The sequence below is a fragment of the Quercus robur genome, chromosome 3 (assembly GCF_932294415.1).
Source record: "Quercus robur chromosome 3, dhQueRobu3.1, whole genome shotgun sequence".
Taxonomy (NCBI): domain Eukaryota; kingdom Viridiplantae; phylum Streptophyta; class Magnoliopsida; order Fagales; family Fagaceae; genus Quercus; species Quercus robur.
The window spans coordinates 29342307-29366429 of NC_065536.1; the positions used below are offsets into that span (position 1 = coordinate 29342307).

At 35.8% G+C, this 24123-nt stretch overlaps 1 pseudogene; it reads left to right on the top strand.

The window, feature by feature from the left end:
• The first annotated feature begins 494 nt into the window (after positions 1–494).
• On the top strand, positions 495–21708 carry LOC126717737 (probable RNA-dependent RNA polymerase 1; annotated as a pseudogene).
• Positions 21709–24123: the final 2415 nt, after the last annotated feature.

The following is a 24123-nucleotide window of genomic DNA, read 5'->3' on the forward strand; positions in this document are numbered from 1 at the left end:
AATGTTTAATGTCTGGTCTGGAAGTATCCATACTATGGACTTGATTTCGGGTAATAATTGTCTTTTGCATGTATATGGTAAACTTGATTTTCTTGCCTTTCTTGCATTGATAGAGACTTTTTTGGTTATTTATTTATTTATTTTCTAGTTTTGTGAACTTTCACTAAGTTATGCAATTTTACTTCTAGAATAATTGGGGTTTAAACACTTTCAAAACCTTTATCATTCATACTAATTATTGCAATACGGACTTACCATCTCCATATATTTTTATGACATACACCCACCACAACGATGGGTACTGTTCCAGCATAAATGGAGGCAGTGTTGTTTTACTGTTGTACTTATGGACTGACATTTGAGAAGTGGGAGTTCAGTGCCAAGAAATTAATTTTATTCAAAATAGTGTAGATTTGCAACATTCAGTAAGGTATTTATTCTATTATTAATTTCTATGAAAGAAGGGATAAATTCTTTACTGTCTTGATAGAATGACTAAGCAGTTTTTTTCTAGTTTATGATATATTGTGCACATGCAAAAGAAGGGATAAATTCTTTACTGTCTTGATAGAAAGACTAAGCAGTTTTTTTCTGGTTTATGATAGATTGTGCACATGCAAAGTAACACGTAATATATTTTTGTTGATGACTTGTGGCAGAAAAGAGTTCTTGTAAAATTAATTGGATTGGATGGGTAAGACAATTCAGTTGAATGGATGCCATTCGGTTGTGACTGTAATGGCAGTGAAGGAGTTTGTGGAGCAATATACAGGAGTTTGCTGACCCTCTTTGGCAGCAAGCTATGAATGAAGAACTAGATGCCCTTCATAAGAATCACACGTGGGATATGGTTGATTTGCCTCCTGGTCAGTCTGTAGTAGGTTGTAGGTGGGTTTACAAGATCAAGACCAAGGCTGATGGATCTGTTGAACGATACAAGGCTCGCCTAGTTGCCAAGGGCTTTACTCAGGAGTATGGTATTGACTATGAGGAAACATTTGCTCCTGTTGCTCGTCTTACATCTGTTAGATGTCTCATTGCTGTGGCTGCTGTTCGCCATTGGCCTCTTTATCAAATGGATGTGAAGAATGCTTTCCTCAATGGAGACCTCCATGAAGAAGTGTACATGCAACCACCCCCTGGCTATCCACACTCAGGCAATCAAGTTTGCCGCCTTCGCCGTGCTCTTTATGGCCTCAAGCAGGCTCCTCGAGCTTGGTTTGAAAAATTTAGCTCAGTTGTTGCTCAGCAGGGTTTCACTTCGAGTCCTCATGACACTGCTCTCTTTGTTCGAAGATCCTCTGCTGGTATCACTCTTATTCTTCTTTATGTTGATGATATGATTATTACTGGAGATGATTCTGCAGGTATCCGCTCTCTTCAGAACTTCCTTAGTCAGCATTTTGAGATGAAAGATTTGGGCACTCTCAGCTATTTTCTTGGGCTTGAGGTTACCTCATCCTCTGATGGATACTATCTTTCCCAGGCTAAATATGCTTCTGATCTTCTCTCTAAAGCTGGTGTCACTGATAACAAGACTGTTTCCACTCCTTTGGAATATAATGCAAAGCTCACACCCTTGGACGGTGAACCTATATCCGATGCTACTCGCTATCGTCAGTTGGTTGGCAGTTTGATCTATCTCACTGTTACTCGTCCAGATATTTCACATGCTGTGGGTATGGTTAGTAAGTTCATGGATGCACCTCGTTCTGTCCACTATGCTGCTGTTCTTCGGATTCTCCGATATGTCAAAGGCACACTTTATCATGGTCTGCATTACTCCTCTCGATCTTCTCTCGAGCTTCATGCTTATTCAGATGCTGACTGGGCAGGTGATCCGACTGATCGATGCTCTATCACAGGTTTCTGTTTCCTGTTAGGTACTTCTCTGGTCTCGTGGCGCAGCAAGAAGCAGGATGTGGTTTCCCGTTCTAGTACTGAGGCTGAGTATCGTGCCCTTGCCGACACCACTTGTGAGCTTGTTTGGCTTCGTTGGCTCTTGGCTGACATGGATGCTCCACAGCCCACTGCCACTCCTCTTTATTGTGACAATCGTAGTGCTATCTACATTGCTCATAATGATGTCTTCCATGAACGCACTAAGCATATTGAGATCGACTGCCACATCACTCGCCAGCATCTTAAGAAAGGAAATCTCCAGTTATTCTCCATCTCCTCTGCTGACCAGCCTGCTGATATCTTTACCAAGACTCACCCGCCTGGTCGTCTTCGAGATCTTATATCCAAACTCCAGTTGGCTTCCTCCTTGCCACCTCGAGTTTGAGGGGGGATGTTAGTGTATAGCTTAGACTAGTTTAGCCCATTGGGCTTAGCCCAATATACTGTACTTGTAGTTTACTCATTTTACTTGTACTGCACACATATCTAGCCTATATAAGGCTCTCTATTGTACATTGTTTCATATACATCAATATACAGACTATTCAGTCTTTCTCACACTTTATATTCTTAACACTGTATATGCTATTAAGATTAGGCAATGCGGAGGTGTGCTTCCAGGGGCATGTGCTATCATTCAATTCAACACCAGCAGATGTGCTGAATTAATTATCTCCTTAGCTCAGTGGTTATGGTATGGGACATCGGCTCAGGAAATGAAGCGTGATATTGTACCAAAGCCAAGAACTTTTCTGCGTGGCATGATGTTAAAACTGCATCTTGGTTGTCAGATCTCAAATGAAAAATTTGTAACTTTATGGAATGCGGTGAATGTTTCAGTGAATTTTGGGATTGGATTACGGAAATTACAATTTTTTCTTTCCCACAATTATGTGGAATACAGACTCGATCTTTACTATGAGAATATTTGGCAGATTGAGTTACATCGTTCACGTAGTCAAGACACTAAGCATCTTTTGATTCAGGTTGGTCTGTTTTGATTTGATTGTTCATTTTAATATAAAAAATACCTGGTTATCTTCTCTTTAGCTAAACAAATAGTGTTATTTAAGTGTTGATTCCTCCATTGTCTTGTTTGAACAATTTTCATGTTTTACTTTGTTGAAATTACTCGTGAACGCCAGTTTTATCATATTCAAATTATAAATATATCCTCACAAGGATTAAGAGTTACAAATGTAAATAATATTTGGACTATATATTCAAAAAAGTTCATCTGCCAATGAACTATGGCTCAACTGGCAATTCTTTCATAATAATGGGTTCAATACCTATTGGGTGTGTGTAGTTTACCAATATAAAAAGGGTTCATGCTATCTTCTTTAATCATCACATCCTTGTGCATAAACTCAGAAGATCTAACTTTGATTTTCCGTCTTCTGTAGTAAACAATTATACTCCTAGTAGAACTCATGAGTGCAACACTTGTGATGCATATATAAATTGAATTTTTTTTAATGTAAAATAATATTTTTGGTAGTTAGTTATCTAGTGCAAGGTTCATATAAAGATACATTTTTGTGTCTAGTATGAAAACCAACTACTTCATTAGCATATACTCTAGCTATATATTGATGCTTGCAATAGCTATTAACAAAACATGGTGTATTCTCTGTAAGTACCAAATGACTTTACTTTTTCTCTAACAATAACTGTTAGTTGACATTCACAGAAGGATTCTTATAATTATTTATGTTATAATATTTTTTATTTTTGTTTTAATTGTTAGTTATTTGGCGCTCCTCGGATTTATGAGAAGGCTGTGTTCACCTCAGGAAATGCAGTTGAAGATCCTAATCTCAATTATATCATGCATGTTTTTGATGGCCAATGGATTCGTGCAACTGATTTCACTCCATCATGCTATATTGGGCAATCTTCTGCTTTGTGTTTGGAGCTTCCTTCTGATCACCAGCTTCCAAATTTTCTGGAGAACTTTGCTTATTACAAAGAAAGTGAAGAAAGATATATTTTGGAAACTGGGTCTAGTTTTTCTTCCAATATGGATTTGGTGCCTATTGTTGGCCCTCCGCCTGGGATTACTTTACCATACGATATCTTGTTTAAAATTAACTCGTTGGTTCAAAATGGCTGTCTTGCAGGACCAACACTTGATGCTAGTTTTTATTGCTTGGTTGATCCAAGAAAAATGAATATTGCCTTTATAGAATATGCCCTGGAGAAACTTTATCATTTAAAAGAATGTTGTCATGAGCCTTCGAGGTGGCTTAGTGAGCAGTATAGAAAGTACATCACAACACGACATCCTCCAAGGTCACCTGTTATATCGTTAGACTCTGGGTTGGTGTATGTACGTAGGGTTCAAATAACACCTTCTAAAGTTTACTTTTGTGGCCCAGAAATTAATGTGTCAAATCGTGTCTTGCGCAATTTTCATGAAGATATTGATAATTTTCTTTGTGTCTCCTTTGTTGATGAGGAACTGGATAAACTGTATTCAACAGATTTATCTCGACGTGCATCTTCTGGTAATGAGGATAGGAGAACTGGAATCTACAAAAGAATTCTATCTATTCTTAGAAATGGCATAATTATTGGTGATAAAAAGTTTGAATTTCTTGCATTCTCATCAAGTCAATTACGAGAAAATTCCATGTGGATGTTTGCTTCAAGAAATGGATGTAATGCTGATGATATCAGAGAGTGGATGGGCATTTTTTGTCAGATTAGAAATGTGGCGAAATATGCTGCCAGATTGGGTCAATCCTTCAGTTCATCCACAGAAACTCTTAGTGTTGATAAGCATGAAATTGAAATTATTCCTGACGTAGAGGTTGTTCAGGATGGGGTCAAGTATGTTTTCTCTGATGGAATTGGGAAAATATCTTCTGAATTTGCTAAGAAAGTAGCTTTAAAATGCAGTTGTAAAGGACACACTCCATCTGCCTTTCAGATTCGATACGGTGGGTACAAAGGTGTTGTCGCAGTTGATCCAACCTCATCTGTGAAATTATCATTAAGGAAGAGCATGTCCAAGTATGAATCAGAAAACACAAAACTAGATGTTTTGGCATATACCAAGTTTCAGCCTTGTTTTCTGAATCGCCAATTGATCACCCTTTTGTCTACCCTTGGAGTTGAGGATTATGTTTTTGAGAAAAAACAAAAAGAAGCTGTAGAACAACTTGATGCTATATTAATAGATCCGTTAAGGGCACAGGAGGCTTTGGATTTGATGTCCCCAGGAGAGAATGCCAATGTTCTAAAGGAAATGCTCATGTGTGGTTATAGGCCTGATTCTGAACCATTTCTTTCTATGATGCTGCAGACATTCCAGGCATCAAAGTTGTTGGAATTGCAGACTAAAACAAGGATATTTATTCCAGATGGAAGGGCAATGATGGGATGTCTAGATGAAACTAGAACTTTGGAATATGGTCAGGTATTTGTGCAATTTTCTAGTAATAAGCTTAGGCAGCTACACAATGATTTCAGCATGTGTAGCGGCAGTGGATCAGATCAGCGATTTGTTCTTGAGGGGAAGATAGTAGTTGCAAAAAACCCTTGCTTGCACCCTGGCGATGTGCGTGTTTTGGAGGCCGTTAATGTGTTAGCTTTGCACCATATGGTGGACTGTGTTGTTTTTCCCCAAAAAGGATTTAGGTAAATTAAATCTCCTAGTACTTCTTCAACTTTATCCTTGAATAATGTTATTTGAATCATAGGTGACAACTTTTATTTTTGTCTCTCTCATCTTTATGTGAAAGCACCATTTTGTTATTGAGCTAGCTAGATTCTACCTGTTGTCTGCAAGAATATATTCTCTGTAGACGATATGTTGCAACTGTGACTGCAGTGGATAAATTTGCATGAAGTCCTTCAATTTTTATATTTGAGTACTACAGGGCTTAGTCACCTCTCTTTCTTGTTAGCAAATGATTTTGTCAACTATGCTTGTCATTTGTTAAAACATGATAAAAACATGGATATGGGTTTGGGATGTTGTGGTCTTCCTATTAGAGTTATACTCGCAAAATCCCCAAAAGGGAAATAGTAACATAATTATGGTTCAACTTAATGTTTAACTACCTTATGTTTTCTCTTACAGGGGAATCAAGTGTCTATGCTACATGGGACTTCACTTTCCCTTGAAGTTTTAAAGTTTCAGATTTATGTGATGTTGATAATTTGACATACACCTGAACTAATTTGTGTATTTCGAGTCTTATGTAATTTTGCACCTAGGATTTTGGCTTTAGTGGCAAGATAAACCATTATTATCAAATATTATATGCTTTGTCTACAGCATCATCAGTTAGTTTATATGTGGCAGAATGTTGTTCATTCTTTTGAATGCTATTTAGTGGAATTTTCTAAAGATGATTGTGACTGACAATTATTTGATTTTTATAAGGCCTCATCCAAATGAGTGTTCGGGTGGTGACTTGGATGGAGATATATACTTCGTCTGTTGGGATCCTGAACTCCTTCCACCTCAGCAAATTCAGCCAATGGATTACTCTCCAGCACAATGTTTGCAGTTGGATCATGACGTTACCATTGAGGTATAGCTGTCTGGATAAATGATAGCATGTTTAAATAACTGGGCAGCCCTTTTTTTCCCCTATGTTTTAATCTAAATGTAGGTTCTCTTAATGTGCTTTTGGCAAACTCTTAGGTTCTTATTTTGCCCTTATATCAAGGTATCTCAATGTTATAATTCATGATATCTCTATTCCCCATTCCCCTCTTGTGTGGCTTGATGTCATTATAACTGTTGTGCCAAACACACAAAGCAATAAAATAGTAAGCACCATAATACACAAATGGTTCTAAATCCATGGGCAACACCAATGATGGTGCAACAATAGTGTGGTTGAACTTGAAGCAAAAGTGATGTGGTTTTAAAAGTATAGTTATATGTGTCTTAGGGTTAAAACAATTTTAATTTGGGGTTTAATATAACTAGTTGTGGTTAATTTTGTATTTAGAGGCAAAATTGTAACTTTTGCAACTCCTATAAATTAATGGTATTTAAGTTGTTTAGTTGAGTTTAGAATTTTCTTGGAGATCCTATGTATCTTCAGTTTTATTTTTTGAGTTCAAGTTAGTGTTTGATTAGTTTTTGCTCTATAAGGTTTTTTGTTTATTAGAATTCAAACTAGGATTCTTAATACTACTAGTATAGTTTATTAGGACTCTCAAATTAGGAGCCTTAATACTACTAGTACAAGAAAAAATCCTTACATATATTTATGCTTAATTTACTCAAAGATTAGATGGAGTTGATTAATAAAATATTGAGTGTTTTTGATGGAGGAAATTTGTGAAAACGGAAAGTTGTGAAAATGGAAATTTGTTTTAGAAAGCTAAGTTGGTTAGAGAAAAGAAAGAAAGAACTAGCTCTTTAGGAGACACTCTTGGTATAATACCTCACAGGTAGAGATTTCTTGGATTCAAATTCCACCAGTTATAATGAGGGCAGCCTTGCTTATTTATAGTTACATAAACAAGCTGCTGAGTTAGTTACAAGAACCCATCATGTGGCTGCCATGTGTTTAGCCAAAGCCTAACAAAATTCTCTAATTAATTGATAGGCTATTGCACTTATCACTAACAACCTATCAGCTAACTAACTAATTATGTGTTACAAGTGATAATGGCTATTAGACGTAAAAGGAACTGCTTATCATAGACCATAAGAAATAGTAACAGCTAGCTTTATTAAAATGAACTGCATCAGGACTGTCCCTCTTTGGAACACACTTGTCCTCAAGTGTGGCTTGTTGTATGCTGATCTAGTGCATGATAGTGCAGCAGGTAATGTACATTGAAACTGTTAGAAATGCGTAGATGATTAGGTAGCTTGACTTGGTAGGCTTTTTCATTGATCTTATGTAGTATAGGACAAGGACCAATCTTCTTTTGCTGCAGCTTAGTATAAGGTCCAGCAGGGTTCCTCTCCTTGGTTAGTATCACCCATACTAGGTCACCCTCCTTGAAAATCACTTACCTTTTCTTCTTCTCAACTTATAATTTGTACTTAGCATTGTTGGCCTTCATTTTCTTCTTAATATACCTATCGAAAAAAAAATTTCTTCTTAATATTTGCATTAAGCTGTTGTATAAATTCAGCTAATTTTGTGGCTTTTAGATGCTCCTTGGGTAATGGTTGGCAAGTCAAGAACATTGGCTGGTTGCATTCCATAAACAATCCCAAAGGGAGAGTGTTGAGTACTTGAGTTGTTCTATTGGTAGATGAGTTAGTTGCATTCCATAAACAATCTCAAAGGGAGCATGTTGAGTTGTTCTATTGGTAGATGAGTTGTAGGCAAACTCTACTATAGGTAAAACATATTCCCATTCCTTAGGTTTGTCCCTTACAAAACACCTTAGGAGGTTGCCCAAGCTCCTATTGATCACCTCAGTCTCTCCATCCATTTGAGGATGGAAACTGGTGCCATACCACACTGCAAGTTAGTACCAATTTTCCTCCTCAAAGTCCTCTAGAAAAGGGCAAGGAACTTGGCATCCCTATTAGACATAATTCTGGTTGGAACTCCATGCAACTTATAGATCTACCTGAAAATAAACCAGCAATATTGGAGGCATCATTAGTCTTCTTGCAAGCCATAAAATGAGTCATCTTGGAGAATCTATTCACTACCACTAGAATGGAGTTTGATCTTCTAGCAGTAGGGGGTAATCCAAGAACAAAGTTCATGCTAATGCTAGTCCAAGGCTTGTTAGGCACTGAAAGGGGCAGATACAATCAAGCATTGGTGGCTTTCCCTTTGCTCTGCTGACATATCACATATCTTTGAACTAGTCTTCCCACATCCTCAAGCATGCCTGGCCAATAGAATTGTTGTTGTAGGAGCTACAGGGTCTTCTCTCTCCGAAAATGACCTTGGTTATGCACTTCAAGAAGAATACTGTGCCTAAGAGAACATTTTGGAACACAAAGGAGCAAGCCTTTGAAAAAATTGCCATCTTGCAGGTTGAATCCAGGACAGGGCAGCTATGTTGCCTTGTAAATTATGCATAATCTGAAACAGCTTGAAATCTTCTTTATAATGCTCCTAAATGCCTCAAAGCCCTCAAATATGTTGTGCATTTTAACTAGTAAGGAAGACCTGCTAAGACCATTTGCAACTCTATGAAGGACTCCAGCTTTGTGCCTTAAGTTAAAGTTGAACTGTTGTAGGTAAGTAGTCCATTTGGCATGCTGTTTGTTAAGGGTTGCTTTACTGTTGAGGTGTTTAAGAGCCTCATGGTTAGTATAGAGTGTAAATTCCTTGTAACCCAAAAAATACTCCCGATGTCTTATTTCTTCTACTATGGCATTGAATTCCGCATCTTAGGCAGTGTTGTTAAAAGCACTAAGTGAACTTAAGCGCAAAGCGCAAGTGTGTGCCTGATCAATGTGAAGCGCACATTTAATTTTTATTTTATTTTATTAAAGGTCAATACAACAATCAAGTGATCAATTAATCATATAAATTAAAATAAAATTTTTATATAATTTATATAACATTTATATAATTCTCTTGTGCTTTACAAAATATATGCAACCTTGATATTTGATGGTCATGATTACAAAACATGGTTGAATCAAAATAGAAGTATAGAACCAAAACGACAAAGGCTAAAAAGTACTAGAATGTTAAATAATGTTATCTTTGCCTAACAAAATCAATGCAAATATGCAATGCAATCATAATCTACATAATCATCATCCTCATTAAGCAAGGGACCATCATCATTGTCATCACAAGATTTGTAACCCTCATCATCTTCATCTGCATCATGAGGAGCATGTTGTGAACTAGAACTTGAACTTGTTGCTTGCCCTAATGGCCCCATTCTTGATCTCATCTCAAGTTGAATCATTCTTCTTCAACTCCAAAAGCTCTAGCAACACTACCCCATGTCAAAATATCATCAAACAGAAGATCATCTTTAGCAAATTCATCTAGTTCATCTTCTTATAGTCTTCCAGTCAACCACTCATTGTTATCATCTATTAGGTGTATAGTAGCACACCACACTATTAGTTTTTATATATTAAATCAATGGCTTATATCAAACATATTTAGATCTAATGGCTAATCAAATCAGGATATATATATTTTTATTATAAAAAATTTACAAAAAGATCAAAAAAGCACGTTTTGCACTTAATAAAAAAGCTCTAAAAAGCATGCCTAAGGTGCGTTTTTGTGAGGGCACCTCGCTTTACAGGGAAAATGCCCCAAGGCATGTGCGTTGTGCGCTTTGCGCTTAAGCGCGCTTTTAACAACACTGATCATAGGTGTAGTAGTTCAGCTTGGTTGAGTTGAGTTTTTCATTGAAATAGGCCACATGTTTTCCCTCTTGATTGAGAACACCCCCTATGCCAATGCTAGAAACATCACAATTTAAGTCAAAGATCTTTTCAAAGTTAGGAGCCTGCAATACTAGTGCTGCAGTAAGGGCAGCTTTCAAGGCCTCAAAACTGTGCTGCTTGGCCTCATACCACGCAATAGTAGACAGCTTGAAACAGACAGTGAGTGGTGTTGCAATTGTGTCGAACCCTTTAATGAATCTCTTATAAAATGTTGCTAAACCATGGAAGCTTCTTACCTCAGCCATTGATCTTGGAACATGCCAATCTAGAATGGCCTTAACCTTCTCTTCATCCGTTGCAATTCCCTTATCAGTCACCACATACCCAAGAAAATACCCAAGAAAATGTACCTTACTGCAAAGGTACATTTCTTGGTATTTGCATAGAACTTATCCTTTCTTAGTAACTTAAACACAAATTGCAAATGTTTCACATGATCATTTAAAGTCTTGCTATATACCAATCTATCATCAAAGTAAACTATAGCACATACACCAAGCAAAGGTTGCAACATTTGAGTCATTACCCTCATGAAAGTAGCAGGTTCATTAGTAAGACCAAAGGGCATGACAAACCACTTATATAGCCCAATATGAGTCTTAAAGGCAGTCTTCTACTCATCCCCTGGTTAATTTTAATTTGATGATAGCCACTTCTAAGGTCTATCTTGGAAAAGATTTTAGAACCAACTAAATAGTCAAGCATATCATCTAGTCTAATTATAGGAAACCTATATTTGATTGTGATCTTGTTAATGACTCTACTGTCAACACACATCCTCCAACTTCCATCCTTCTTAGGGGTTAAAAGGGTTGGTACAACACATGGACTAATACTTGGCCTAATGTATTCCTCGTCCAATAGTTTTTGCACTTGCCTATTAAGTTCATCCTTTTCCATTGGTGTCATTCTATAGGCAACCCTATTAGGAAATGCAGAACCTGAAATGAAATCAATGGCATGTTGTATGTCTCTCATAGAAGGCAATTCAATAGGTAATTCATTAGGGAAGACATCCTCCAATGATTTGATCAATTCCCTAATAGATTGAGGAACTACCATAGCATCTAACTCTAATATAATCAATAACATTTAAATCACACTAGTTGCTAGAGTTTCTTGAGAAAATTTCTTGACAACAATCAAAGAACTAGGCTGCATAGTAGTAGGAGTTTTAAGAATCACCTTTTCTTTCATTGGCAGTAGGGTGTACTACTATCCATCCTTGTTTAGGCTATAGGTGTTCTTCCTTCCATCATGGTTGGTGGGCCTTTCATACTGCCAAGGTCTTCCCAACAGTAAACGGCATGCATCCATATTCACTACATCACAACAAACTGAATCTTGCAATTTCTTCCTAATTGAGAAGGAGACCACGCATCTCTTGGAGACTCTTATATCATTGCCATTCTTAAGCCATGTCAGTTTGTAGGGGTAAGGATCAACTTTAGTCTTTAAACCTAGTTTATCAACAACTTCTTCAGAAACCATATTTTCACAACTTTCCCCATCAATAACCAAGCTGCAACTCTTGCCACCAATATTGCAGGTGGTGTGAAATTTTTTTCTCCTTAACCAATCCTCATACTCCTGTTTTGGTGCTAACAGGGACTTCTTCATGACCAAAGCCAAACCGTCTTCCTCATTTGAGTCCCTTATAACAATTTCTTCTGTGCTGGGATCATACATTGGAAATTCTTCATCTTCCTGGTCTCCATAATCTTCAATCATCAAGCTTTAGCCTTGCTTTGAGCATTAACTCCCCCTTTCTTGCAATTTGTGGCCTTGTGCCCAGCTTTTCCACACTTGTAGCACTTAAATGTAAAACTTTATACTACTTTAGGGGCTGGTTTGACTGCATTAGGAGTTGAAGGTAAACCTGCACTGCCAATCTTGAAAGATTGTGCATTGTTAGTAGTTGACCTTCCTTGAGTGCTGACTTGGGTACCTATGCTACCATCATAAGCTTGGAACTACACAAAAGTTTTTCTTGCAAGTTGCTTCTCAAACATCAAGGCTCTTGATAGGCCACAAACTGAATGACCCCTTGTGATAGAAATTAATTAATTAACTAGCCAAATTATTAATTAATCAATTTATCATGCAAACGCGTGGTAATACAAACAAATCACCAATAAACTAATTATGCAGCGGAAAATAAATAACATGGTGATTTGTTTACGAATGGGGAAAACTTAATGGCAAAAACCCCACCAGGTGATTTTCAGGTTACCACTCCCGAAACTCTACTATTATCACAACAAGCGGTTACAAATAAAGGAATCCAAGTACCTTACCAACCTACAGTTGAACTCTTACCCCAATACCCAATTGAACTTGTTCTGTAGTAACAGTTCCCCTTTCGATGCACGGCTTCCAAGTACGTGACCATTCAATTTGATGCGCGGATCCCAATACGCGGCTTACTCCTTTGCACGAATCCCAGTATGTGACTAACTCCACAGCAACCCCTTGATTGTTGCAGTTGATTTGCAGCAGTTTCACATAGGAACACCAATAAGATCTTCAATGTTGGTGCAAGAGACTTTGCTTGGTTACAAAACCCAAAGGCGTATAAGAAACGTAGCAAGAACTCTTTCTTCTGTAGAAGGAGGCTAGGGTTTCAAAAAGAAAACCTTATGAAGCTCTTTGGGGTTGGGCTTTTCTTTTTCCACCTTCTTTAAATAGGAGTTTAATGGGCTCTCCTATTCCAAATAGGTTTACACAAACCTTGGGCTTTCCTAGTTCAATAAGGATTATACAAACCCATAAGCAAATAGTCTTTTAGAATAAAAACATTGCTGGCTATAATCTGAAAACCCGTAAGCTCGATAGATTGAGACATCTGTCGAGCTTTAATGAATCTTGACAGATCGAGCTTCTGTCGAGGAGGTATCGAGACCTGCAGATTGCACTTTTCTTGAGTAGTTCTTGAGTAATCTTCATGTCTTCAATTTAACCACTTGTAATGATCATCTTGAACCTACGTAGATTTACCAAAATACAAGTAAAGTGCGTTTTGTCAAAAGATATGCCAATTTCATAAAAATGTCCCTAATAATCTCCCCCTTTGACAATCCGTGACAAAACCACAAGAGTACATTGAATGTCCTAGAATACATTCTACTCAAGATTATAGAATAAATAAGCCTAATCTAAAAGATCTGAACCTTGGAAGTTGCTGCAAGAAGAAGGTTCGAAATCTTGACTTGGCTTTAACTTGTCTTTCCTAAAAGGCACTAAACAAAACACATCAAGGTACCATGTGGAAAATAATGACAAGTTAAATAAATAAGAAACATGTGTATAAAGAGAGAGAAGAAACAACACATGTGAGATAAAGAGTGAAACACATACATCATCATCTAATATAGAAACAACACATGATGTATGTAAATGGTTACAAAACCAAAAGATACACAACACAAAAAATATATCAATATCAATGTGTATCAAACTAACTCTTCCCCTAAGTTAGTTACATAAAAAACTTTCTTCCTTTTAACATGAAGTTCTCCCCCTAAATCTATTATTCCCCCTGAGGAATGACATTCAATTCTCAAATTTCTCCCCCTTTTTGACACGATTGTCAAAGGGGATAAAAAACCAAAAGACATGACGGTGACAAACAGAAAAGTAACATAGAGGGAACAAGGAGAACAAGGAACCATAGACCTACAAGAAAAAGAAAAACAAGATGCTATGGACACAAAGATAATCAAAAATATGCAAAACATATGAAAAATAATGCATGCAAGAGGATCTCGATCGATCGAGAGGTGGTGAGACAGGTGTCGAGCATAATAGACGTCGACAGATGCAACTGTCGAGGATCTGTCGAGGGACAAATCAACAAAAGGCTAAAAAGATCTTGATCGATCCACCAGGTGTCGAGAAGCTATCGGGATTGCGACAAGAAAAAGTTGAAGAAGCTCGACAGACAGCAAGGTATCGAGGAGGTGTTGAGGAGGTATCGAGATAGCTTTTAAAAGCAGTTTTTCGAGATGAGAAAAACACAGACATGAATGCAATCCAACATGCAACTCAACCAACGATCCAATCAACATATTAATCTCTCAAAATCATCTCTCAATTAAAATTTTAAGCATATGGATCTTCAAAAACACACACACACACACACACTAAACAAGTCTAACTAATTTTATATTTCAAAAACAAGTTAAGACAGTTTAGTAAGCATATATTAACACATGTAAAATCTTGTGATAGCTAAATCACATTGTACCTGCACATGTATCAAGAATAGCAAAGAATATTGAGTGTTGTGTGTGAAAAACATCTCAAGATTGCATAAGTGTATACATGTTATGACGATTTGAAATATGAGAAAATCATTTTAACTCACACACAATCATAACTGCTTGATGGGGACTATCACCTTTGAGGTACATCCTATAACTCCCACATCTCCTAGAATACACGCTTGCAATCATATTTAAAGCATTTTTGATCTTTTTGCTTTTAATATATATATATTTTTTTGCATATTTTTCTTTTTAGCATATCATGCATGGACATATTAGATAGAGAAAAGAAATACTCAATGATATTTGACATTCCAATTTTGCTATACCTAAACACACAAATGTCATTGACACTGCACTTTTGCTATGCCGAAGCATACAGGTGTCTTATTATGATTGGCGGGCAATAGTGGTGAGATGGTTATTTATGCATTTTTCTCAGGATTTTTTAGTCATTTCCGTCAAAAAGAGTGATATGCGTGTTAAGTTTAAGAGACAACTTAATCGTACTCATCACAAATACGAGTCACAAAGCTCACTTGCTTAGTTGTGCATAGAGATGCTCATCTAAGTTACAAATGATACAAAATTTAGAAGACTTTGTTTCAATGGCCATCCAAGATACACAAGTACCAAAATACACAAAACACACATTGTTTTTGTATTTTTCTGATTTTTTTTTAATTTTTAATTTTTATATGAAAAAAAAAAAAAAAAAATTGAAAAATAACCAAACAAAAACATGTTAAACAAACAACATGAAAGCATGAAAGAAATATGCGTATGCATGAAGGCATGATAGAAGGGTACAGATGCATGAAAACATGATTCCAAAAGCAGATAAGAAATCAAGTAAAGAGAGTCCTACTTTATATAGAAAGAATTAAAGTAGAGGACAAACAGAAAAGACAATTAAGTCTTAGGATCCTTTATCACCCACACAGCACGAGTCTTTGGCCGGGAAGATGAAAATGCACGTGTCCTAGTATGACTACTATAGGACATTGAGGAATTAGAATTCCCCTGAAATTGAGTTAAAGAGTTCAAAGCTTCTAATAACTCACCAAGAATAGGTACAGAGCCTTTCGACAAAAAATGAGACCTATTTGACACTCGCTTATGAGGAAACAACTTGAAACAATTAGGATGAGTGTGACCGGAAGCTCCACAATGGTGACAAACATGAATAGTTTTTGAACTACTATGCTTCCTAGAAGGAGGTCTAACCTTAGATGTTGACAAATTATGACAATTTGGCCTAATATGACTAACAATATGACAATGATGACAAGTGGGGACAAATTCAGAAGTTTTATTCAACCTAGGAGGAGTTTTAGACATAGGTTTAGAAACTTCAGCATTAACATCAGATTGTTTACCTTTGTCTATCCTAGCAATATTAGCCTTTAACTCTTCATTATTCCTTTTAAATGGGGGAACATAAAAATATTTTTCTTTTGAGTTAGGCTCAACAACAAGTTTGGCACTAGTTAATTTTTAACTTTAGTTTTAAATTCAACTAGTTGCTCTTCCAAACTATTAATTTTGTCCACCTGAGATGAAATTTGATTTTTAAAATTTTCATTCAAATTATTGGCTTCATCCAATTTTGCAATCAAATCATCTTTTTCAAGCTTGACCTTTTTAAATTTAGCTTTTAATTTTGTAGAACATTCAAGAGATTTCATACAAAAATTATAAAGCTTGCAATAGGCATCTTGAATATCATCATCATCATTTAACATAAAATTATGCAAATCAAAACAATCAAGAGTTTCCGTGATAACAGGGGTCAATGGATCACACAGCAAAGATTAAAACCTAATCAAAGTGTGCCTGCTCTGATACCACTTGATAGGCCACAAACTGAATGACCTCTTGTGATAGAAATTAATTAATTAATTAATTAGCCAAGTTATTAATTAATTAATTTATCATGCAAACGCGTGGTAGCACAAAAAAATCACCAATAAACTAATTATACAGCGGAAAATAAATAACACGGTGATTTGTTTATGAATGGGAAAAACCTAACGGCAAAAACCCCACCGACTGATTTTCAGGTCACTACTTCCAAAACTCCACTATTATCACAACAAGCGGTTACAAGTAAAGGAATCCAAGTACCTTACCAACCTACAGTTGAACCCTTACCCCAATACCCTATTAGAGTTGTTTTGTAGTGACAGTTCCCCTTTCGATGCACGGCTCCCAAGTACGTGACTAACTCCACAGCAACACTTTGATTGTTGTAGTTGATTTGCAGCAGCTTCACATAAGAACACCAATAAGATCTTCAATGTTGGTGCAAAAGACTTTGCTTGGTTACAGAACCCAAAGGCGTATAAGAAATGCAGCAAGAACTCTTTCTTCTGTAGAAGGAGGCTAGGGTTCCAAAAAGAAAACCTTATGAAGCTCTCTGGGGTTGGGTTTTTCTTTTTCCACCTCCTTTAAATGGGAGTTTAATGGGCTTTCTTATTCCAAATAGGTTTACACAAACCTTGGGCTTTCTTGGTCCAATAAGGATTATACAAACCCATAAACAAATAGCCTTTTAGAATAAAAACATTGCTGACTATAATCTGAAAACCCGTAAGCTCGATATATCGAGACATCTGTCGAGCTTTAATGAATCTCAACAGATCGAGCTTCTATCGAGGAGGTATCGAGACCTGCAGATTGCACTTTTCTTGAGCAATTCTTGAGTAATCTTCATATCTTCAATTTAACCACTTGTAATGATCATTTTGAACCTACTTAGATTTACCCAAATACAATTAAAGTGCATTTTGTCAAAGAATAGCCAATTTCATAAAAATATGTCCCTAACAGCTCTATTGTAACCTTTAGAAATAGACCAAAGTTGGTGCAAATATAATGGATCTTGAATTGGTGGTTTAAGAGAACTCAAGAACCTTGCAACCATCTGTTCTTCACTCTCATATAGGTATACTTAAGCTACCAATTGATAAAATGCCTCGGTATACTCTCCCACACTACCATGTTGCTTCAAATTATGTAGTTGTTTGTACAAGGACTACATATAATTGAAAGGCTGAAATTGGTTTCTTATTTTCTGCTTCATGTTGGACCAATCTTGAATCTTTCTTTTGCCTCTTCTAAATCTTTGAACTTGGAGTTGTACCCACCAAGCTGAAGCTCACCCTCTCAGCTTGATAGAGATCAACTTCGCCTTTTGGGAGTTTGGTACCTCATGGAAATTGAAGATTCTTTCCACTTGGTTAAGCTAGTGCATGAATGCTTCATGATTCAAGCTACCATAGAACTTAGGTAACTCAATCTTGAAGTTGGATTCCTATTTCGATTCTCCCCTCAAAGGACCAAGCACTTGCCGTGGAACACCTCCTCGAAGATGACCAATTGGGCTATTGAAGTGGTTGTGGCTATAAGCTTCAGCTTCTTTTGTAGGTTCACCATCATTTCTAGTATGATGATGTTGATTTCTTCTCACTTCCTCATTCAAGGTAGCAAGTTACCCCCTTAGCAACTCTATAGTCTACTCCAATGTCACCTAGGGTTCCCCTTCTTGGTTTGGTTGCGGCTACTACCTAGGATGAACTTGCACCTCAAGTTCATGTGCTGCAGAAGCTCTCTTGTTCTTTCAATTGTATTCTACTAGTGCCATCCACACAAATCTTTAGGCTTACTGATACAGGATAAGAAAATGAATGCAAGGATTAAATCTTGAATAGGCTATGCTTTAGAATTGAAAGGACAAGAAAGAACTTGAATTCCCAAATGGATCTCAAACTCTGATACCAAATTATGATGGAGGAAATTGGTGAAAATGGAAAGCTGTTTTGGAAAGCTAAGTTTCTTAGAGAAAAGAAAGAATGAATTAGCTTTTCAAGAGACACACTCTTCGAATAATACCTCACAGGTAGAGATTTCTTGGATTCAAATTCTACTAGTTACAATGAGGGCAACCTTGTAGTTATATAAGCAAGCTGCTGAGTTAGTTACAAGAACCCACCTTGTGGCTGTCATGTGATTGGCCAAAGCCTAACAAACTTCTCTAACTATCTGATAGGCTATTGCACTTATCACTAAACAACCTATTGGCTAACTTTCTGTTACAAGTGAGAAAGGCTATTACAAGTAAAAGGAACTACTTATCGTACAACATAAGCACTAGTAACAACTAGCTTTAAAAATATATAGCATCAATTTTGAGTATTGAGGCACGTTGGCCTTCATGTGTGCGCTTTGGTTTGAGTCAATTAGGGTTTGGTTTACTAGTCAAAGTAGGAGTCCTAGTTCTATTAGGAGAGGTTAAGATTTATGGGTTTTACGAAGTGTGTTATTGTAATCAAATGAGGAGTTGATCAATAAAATATTGAATGTTTTGAGTATTGAGGTACATTGCCCCCCTCCTTTCTTTAATATTCTGCTGCTATGCACACTACTTGTCATAGATTGTTGGTGAATTCAATTTTGCATTTCTTCTTATTTATTAGCTTCCTGGAACTAATTATTTTATTCTTCCCCCAACCAAAATCTACTATAATGATATGAATTACAAAATACAACTACACTTATGAACCTCCCAAACACAAAATAAACATTTACTAACCCAAAACCCCAATATCACACTAAGATAATAGACAAGATTTGTCTTCCAATTCTCACACAATATTCTCCGAAAGTTACACCACCATTTTATTTTTAGGGATTATAAAGTTGTGATTTTCAACTATGTTGTGTTTGCTTTAATTCCGTACCAAATTTGATTGTAATTTCTTCAATCATTTTCCCTATATGTTTTTGGGATTAATTGTGAGGGATGAGTGTGAGAGATCGGTGAAGACTCAAGCTTTGAAAGATGAACAAGTGGTTTTCGTGACTGGCTCACGACTATCTTGCGAGTAGCTTACCCATGAAAAGAGCCTTGTGCAGAGCACATGACTGGATGATGAAGAGTCATGCCAGGCTGTATGTTTTCGCGAGTGTCTCGCGGGTAAGGCCAACCCGTGATGAATTTTGTAGAAATTGTGATTGATTTCTATTTACATATCACCTCACATGTCTCTCAAGCTTTTACTAGTTGTACATACTGCACAAGTTACTTTTTGTTAAACTTGGTACATTATATTGTGTGTGATCTTATTGTGGCCATCTAAGATTACATGTTCTTGGATTTTGATGCAAAATGTGCTTAATGTTTGAGTTTTTGAGGACAATTGATTGAAAATCTTGTTTTTGGAAGATCTAGGTTGAATTCAAGTGTTTTTGAAAAACTTTTAATCTCATACTCATGCATTTCATTCATGAAATATTGTGCTTTGAGGAGTTTCTGCATTAAATCGTTATGTGTTTCAAAAATTTGATTTTTCCATGCATCATTTATGTTTAGGCTTCACATGTATTGCATTGATTTTTTTTGTATCCATTGTGCAGTTTTGCAAGTCATATCTCTCATTGTTTTCACACATAACATGCATACACTTTGCTAAATTGGGTACTCAACTTGATTTAAAAATTAATTGATTAATTTTTGAGTTATGTACTTTCTAGTATATGTTATTTTTATGTGTGAATTGTAGACAATTATTTTCTTAAGAGTTATGATGGATAATTAATGTACAAATATTTTCTCTACTCATGCAACTGTTTATGGGTCACATAGTGCCATGTTTGCATTTTATTGAAAAAGAGAATATTTTTCTTCATGTGTATCATCAACTTAGTTTTTAAGTTTGGTTTATGTCTTTTTACTTTTCCCTTCCTCCTAAATTTTCTCCAAAACTTGTTTTGTTTTTTCTATTTTTTTAGGGGGAGAAGATTGTTTTTAACTTGTGTTGTTCATAGGGGGAGTTGTCTCTATTTTCTATAGAGTTGAATTGTTTTGTGTTCCCTTAATTCTCTATTTTCTATTATTCTCTGTTGCGTATGTTTTCTGTCGACCTTCTGATTGGGTTGTCTTTGTCAATACGTGACAAAAAGGGGTCTAAAAACTAACAAATTGGAATTCCATGAAAATCCTTCAAAGCATTGAATTGATGAGTTGCATTTCTGTATATGTCATAATGTATTGTCAATTCAATGAATTTTAATTTTCTGCTCAATTTTATTTCTAACCTCATGCCCTACAACTTAAAAAGGTTCTATTTCCCACAAATTCCAAAATAAGAGGTGTTTATTTTTTCTGTTACAGGAAGTCCAGGAGTATTTTACGAATTACATTGTCAATGACAGCTTAGGAATTATTGCCAATGCTCACACAGCATTTGCAGATAAAGAGCCTACAAAAGCAATGAGTAATCCCTGCATAGAGCTTGCAAAGCTATTTTCAATTGCCGTTGACTTTCCGAAAACTGGTGTACCAGCTGAAATACCGCATGAACTTCATGTCAAAGAATATCCAGATTTCATGGAGAAGCCTGACAAACCCACCTATATATCAGACAATGTGATTGGAAAGCTTTTCCGGGAGGTGAAAGACATTACACCAAATTCTAGTTATTTTAAGTCCACTGCTGAAGTTGCAATGCAGTCGTATGACTCTGATATGGAAGTTGATGGCTTTGAGGATTTCATTGATGATGCTGTTTATTACAAGGGAAATTATGATTACAAGTTGGGAAACATGATGGACTATTATGGCATCAAAACTGAGGCTGAAATACTGAGTGGGAATATCATGAGAATGGGCAAGTCTTTCACCAAGAGAAGAGATGCAGAAGCAATTGCTATGGCTGTAAAGTCCTTGAGAAAGGAAGCTAGGGCCTGGTTCAATGAGAAGGAAAGTGATTTAGATTCTGAAGCTGAAGATGTATATGCAAAAGCTTCAGCTTGGTACCATGTCACATATCATTATAGTTATTGGGGTACCTACAATGAGAGTATGGATCGAGATCATTTCCTTAGCTTTCCATGGTGCGTTTATGACAAGCTGGTCCACATTAAGAAGGAAAAAGCGAGAAAAAGGATGGTTCTGTCTTCTCTGGAACTCAGTTCAGCCGTGGATTGCGTTTGAGTTGAGAAGTTTGCATTTGTTGTCCCCTCTTGAACTTTTGATGATCTCTATAGCTTAACTTTTCCTTCTTCTCATGTGTACGTTATAATGTAAAGAGGAAGTGCAGAATTTAACTTCGGTACATGATGTTTGCTTCTTTTAGTGGTGTATAATATTATGTCAGTTTAGTAAGATGTAAATGCCTAAGTTGATCATTTCATTATATAGATCTATGGTTTCTTCCTTTTATAGAGGCTCTTAACCCACAGTAGTGGTTTTGAAGCCCTCATTATATTTGGCAACGGTCAACTCTGCAGGCTGAACCTTTACTTGAAAAGAGTTGGTGATCAAAGTACAGGGTTATCAGTTATGGTTGATGGCATGACACACCAGCTACTTCATTCCAACTTTAGGAGAATACGATAAGAGGCATGATGTCTACGTTTATGGCAAGTTGTCAACATCTATCACCAAGGGCGGAGCTAGAAATTTATCTTTGTGGGCGTCAAGATTAAATAGTTATATTGATTCACAAAAAAAATCTCTATTTATGTATGTATGACCCACGCATCAATGGTCTAATGAATTTTTGTAAAGTGCTTGAAGAGAGTGTAAGATTTATGAGAAGATTTGCACTAAGTGATGAGTTCTTTTGGAAGGGATTGGAAAGTAGAACATTGGAAAATACATATTAAAAAGAGAAGCTAATAGTAAACGTGAGTAAAACTGTAAAACTTATAAAAGCTGTGAGCTTGTTGTTTTACAAAAGTTGTGGGCTTGTTGATGTGTTGGGGGAGGAGAGATGGAGGAAAGACTGAAAAAAAAGTCAAAGTAATTATGTAAATTTGAATGAAACTGTGAGAGATCGCAACTTCTGTGGGAAGGTGCTCTAAAAAAAAGAGATTTGAGTGCTTTTTCAGGGCACCTCTTTTTTTGGGTCAATGGTGTGGAGTCGCCATTTATTTTTTATACAAAAAATAAGAAAAAAGTAAATACAAAATTACCTGATCAAAATACTTCATTGTCATTGATTGAATAGAAATAGATACAGTCTTGATAAATTGAATCTTACAAGGTTTTGAGTCTTAGTTACAATCTACCCAAAAATAAAAAGAAAGACAAGGCACAGGTCTACCTATCCAAAAGAACTAAGTTCGGAAGCTAGGTTACTGGTTACGGAATAGGAAGGTGTTAGGCATCCATTCCGTCCAGACAGAGTCTGGTCTTCTAGACTCTAATTACCAATATAGCCTTTTTGCATGATGTGAATGATGTGCTGAACATACATGACACACTTGACCAAAACTAACTCACATAAATCCATCTTATGAATGTATCCTCTTTTTTTAGAAAAAAAAATTCAGATATGCTTTTGTAAAAAAAAATTGATTTGATTCTTTAAAAAAGAAACTAGATCTGTTTTTGTGTAGATAAACAAAAAAAAAAAAAAAAGTTTTGCAAAGAAAATCAGATCTATTTTGGAGCAAAGTTAAAAATGGTGATTTTTATTAGGAAAAATCAGATATGTTTTGTGAATTAAAAAAAATCTAGATTTGTAGAGAAAAAAAAAAAAATCAGATCTGGTTTTTATGAATAAAATAAGAAAAAGACTTTTTTAGAAGAGGAACTACACTAATAAGATAAATCTATGTTACATGCATCAATAAAAAATCATCTCAACTTTTAGCTTCTTCTTTTAAATTTCAAAATCTGCTATTTTGTGACAAAGAAAATTTTCTTAAAAAAAAAAAAAAATCAAATCCGTATTTAATGAAAATACAGATCAGTTTTTTGTGTTTAAAAAAATCAGATCTATATTTAATGAAAATATAGATTTGTTTTGTGTGTAAAAAGAATAGATATGTATTTAATGAAAATACAGATCAGTTTTGTGTGTTAAAAAAAATCAGATCTGTATTTAATAAAAAAACAGAGCAGTTTTACGTGTTAAAAAAATCAGATTTGCATTTAATGAAAATACATATCAGTTTTATGTGTTAAAAAAATAAGATTTGAAAAATTCAGATCAGTTTTTAGTTTTAAAAAAAATCTTTGATAATTAGCAGATTTTGAGATTCAAGAGAGAAATCATAATAACAAATCAACTAGAACATAATTAAAGAAAAGTTCAAACAACACATGGCAATTACATAAGAATAAAAAAAAAAAAAAAAAAATCCTAAGCCTATTCATGCATCATCAAACAAAATTAATAGAAAGGAATAGAAGAAAAAAGGAAAAAAAAAAAAAGAAAAAAGAAAAAGAAAAACTACCTCTTGCATGAGCGTACTCTTCTTTGTGAAAGGATATTTTAGAATTCAAAGAAATTTATTCAATTCTCTTTGAAGCCTAAAATATTTTTCTTACAGAAAATAAATTCCCAAGGCTAGAGCCTCTAGAACGTCATTAATGTAAGAGAGAGAGAGAGAGAGAAAAAAAAAAAAAAAAAACGAAGAGAAGAGCCAGAAAGAAGGGGGGGGGTCAAAAGCGTGAAAAAGTGTGTTGAATTTTGAGAGATATCCTCTATTTATAGAGGCTGGAATTTGAAAAATTAGTTGAATGATCAGAGTACGAATTGGGATGCCTTATTTCTAAAAAATCGAAAAGGA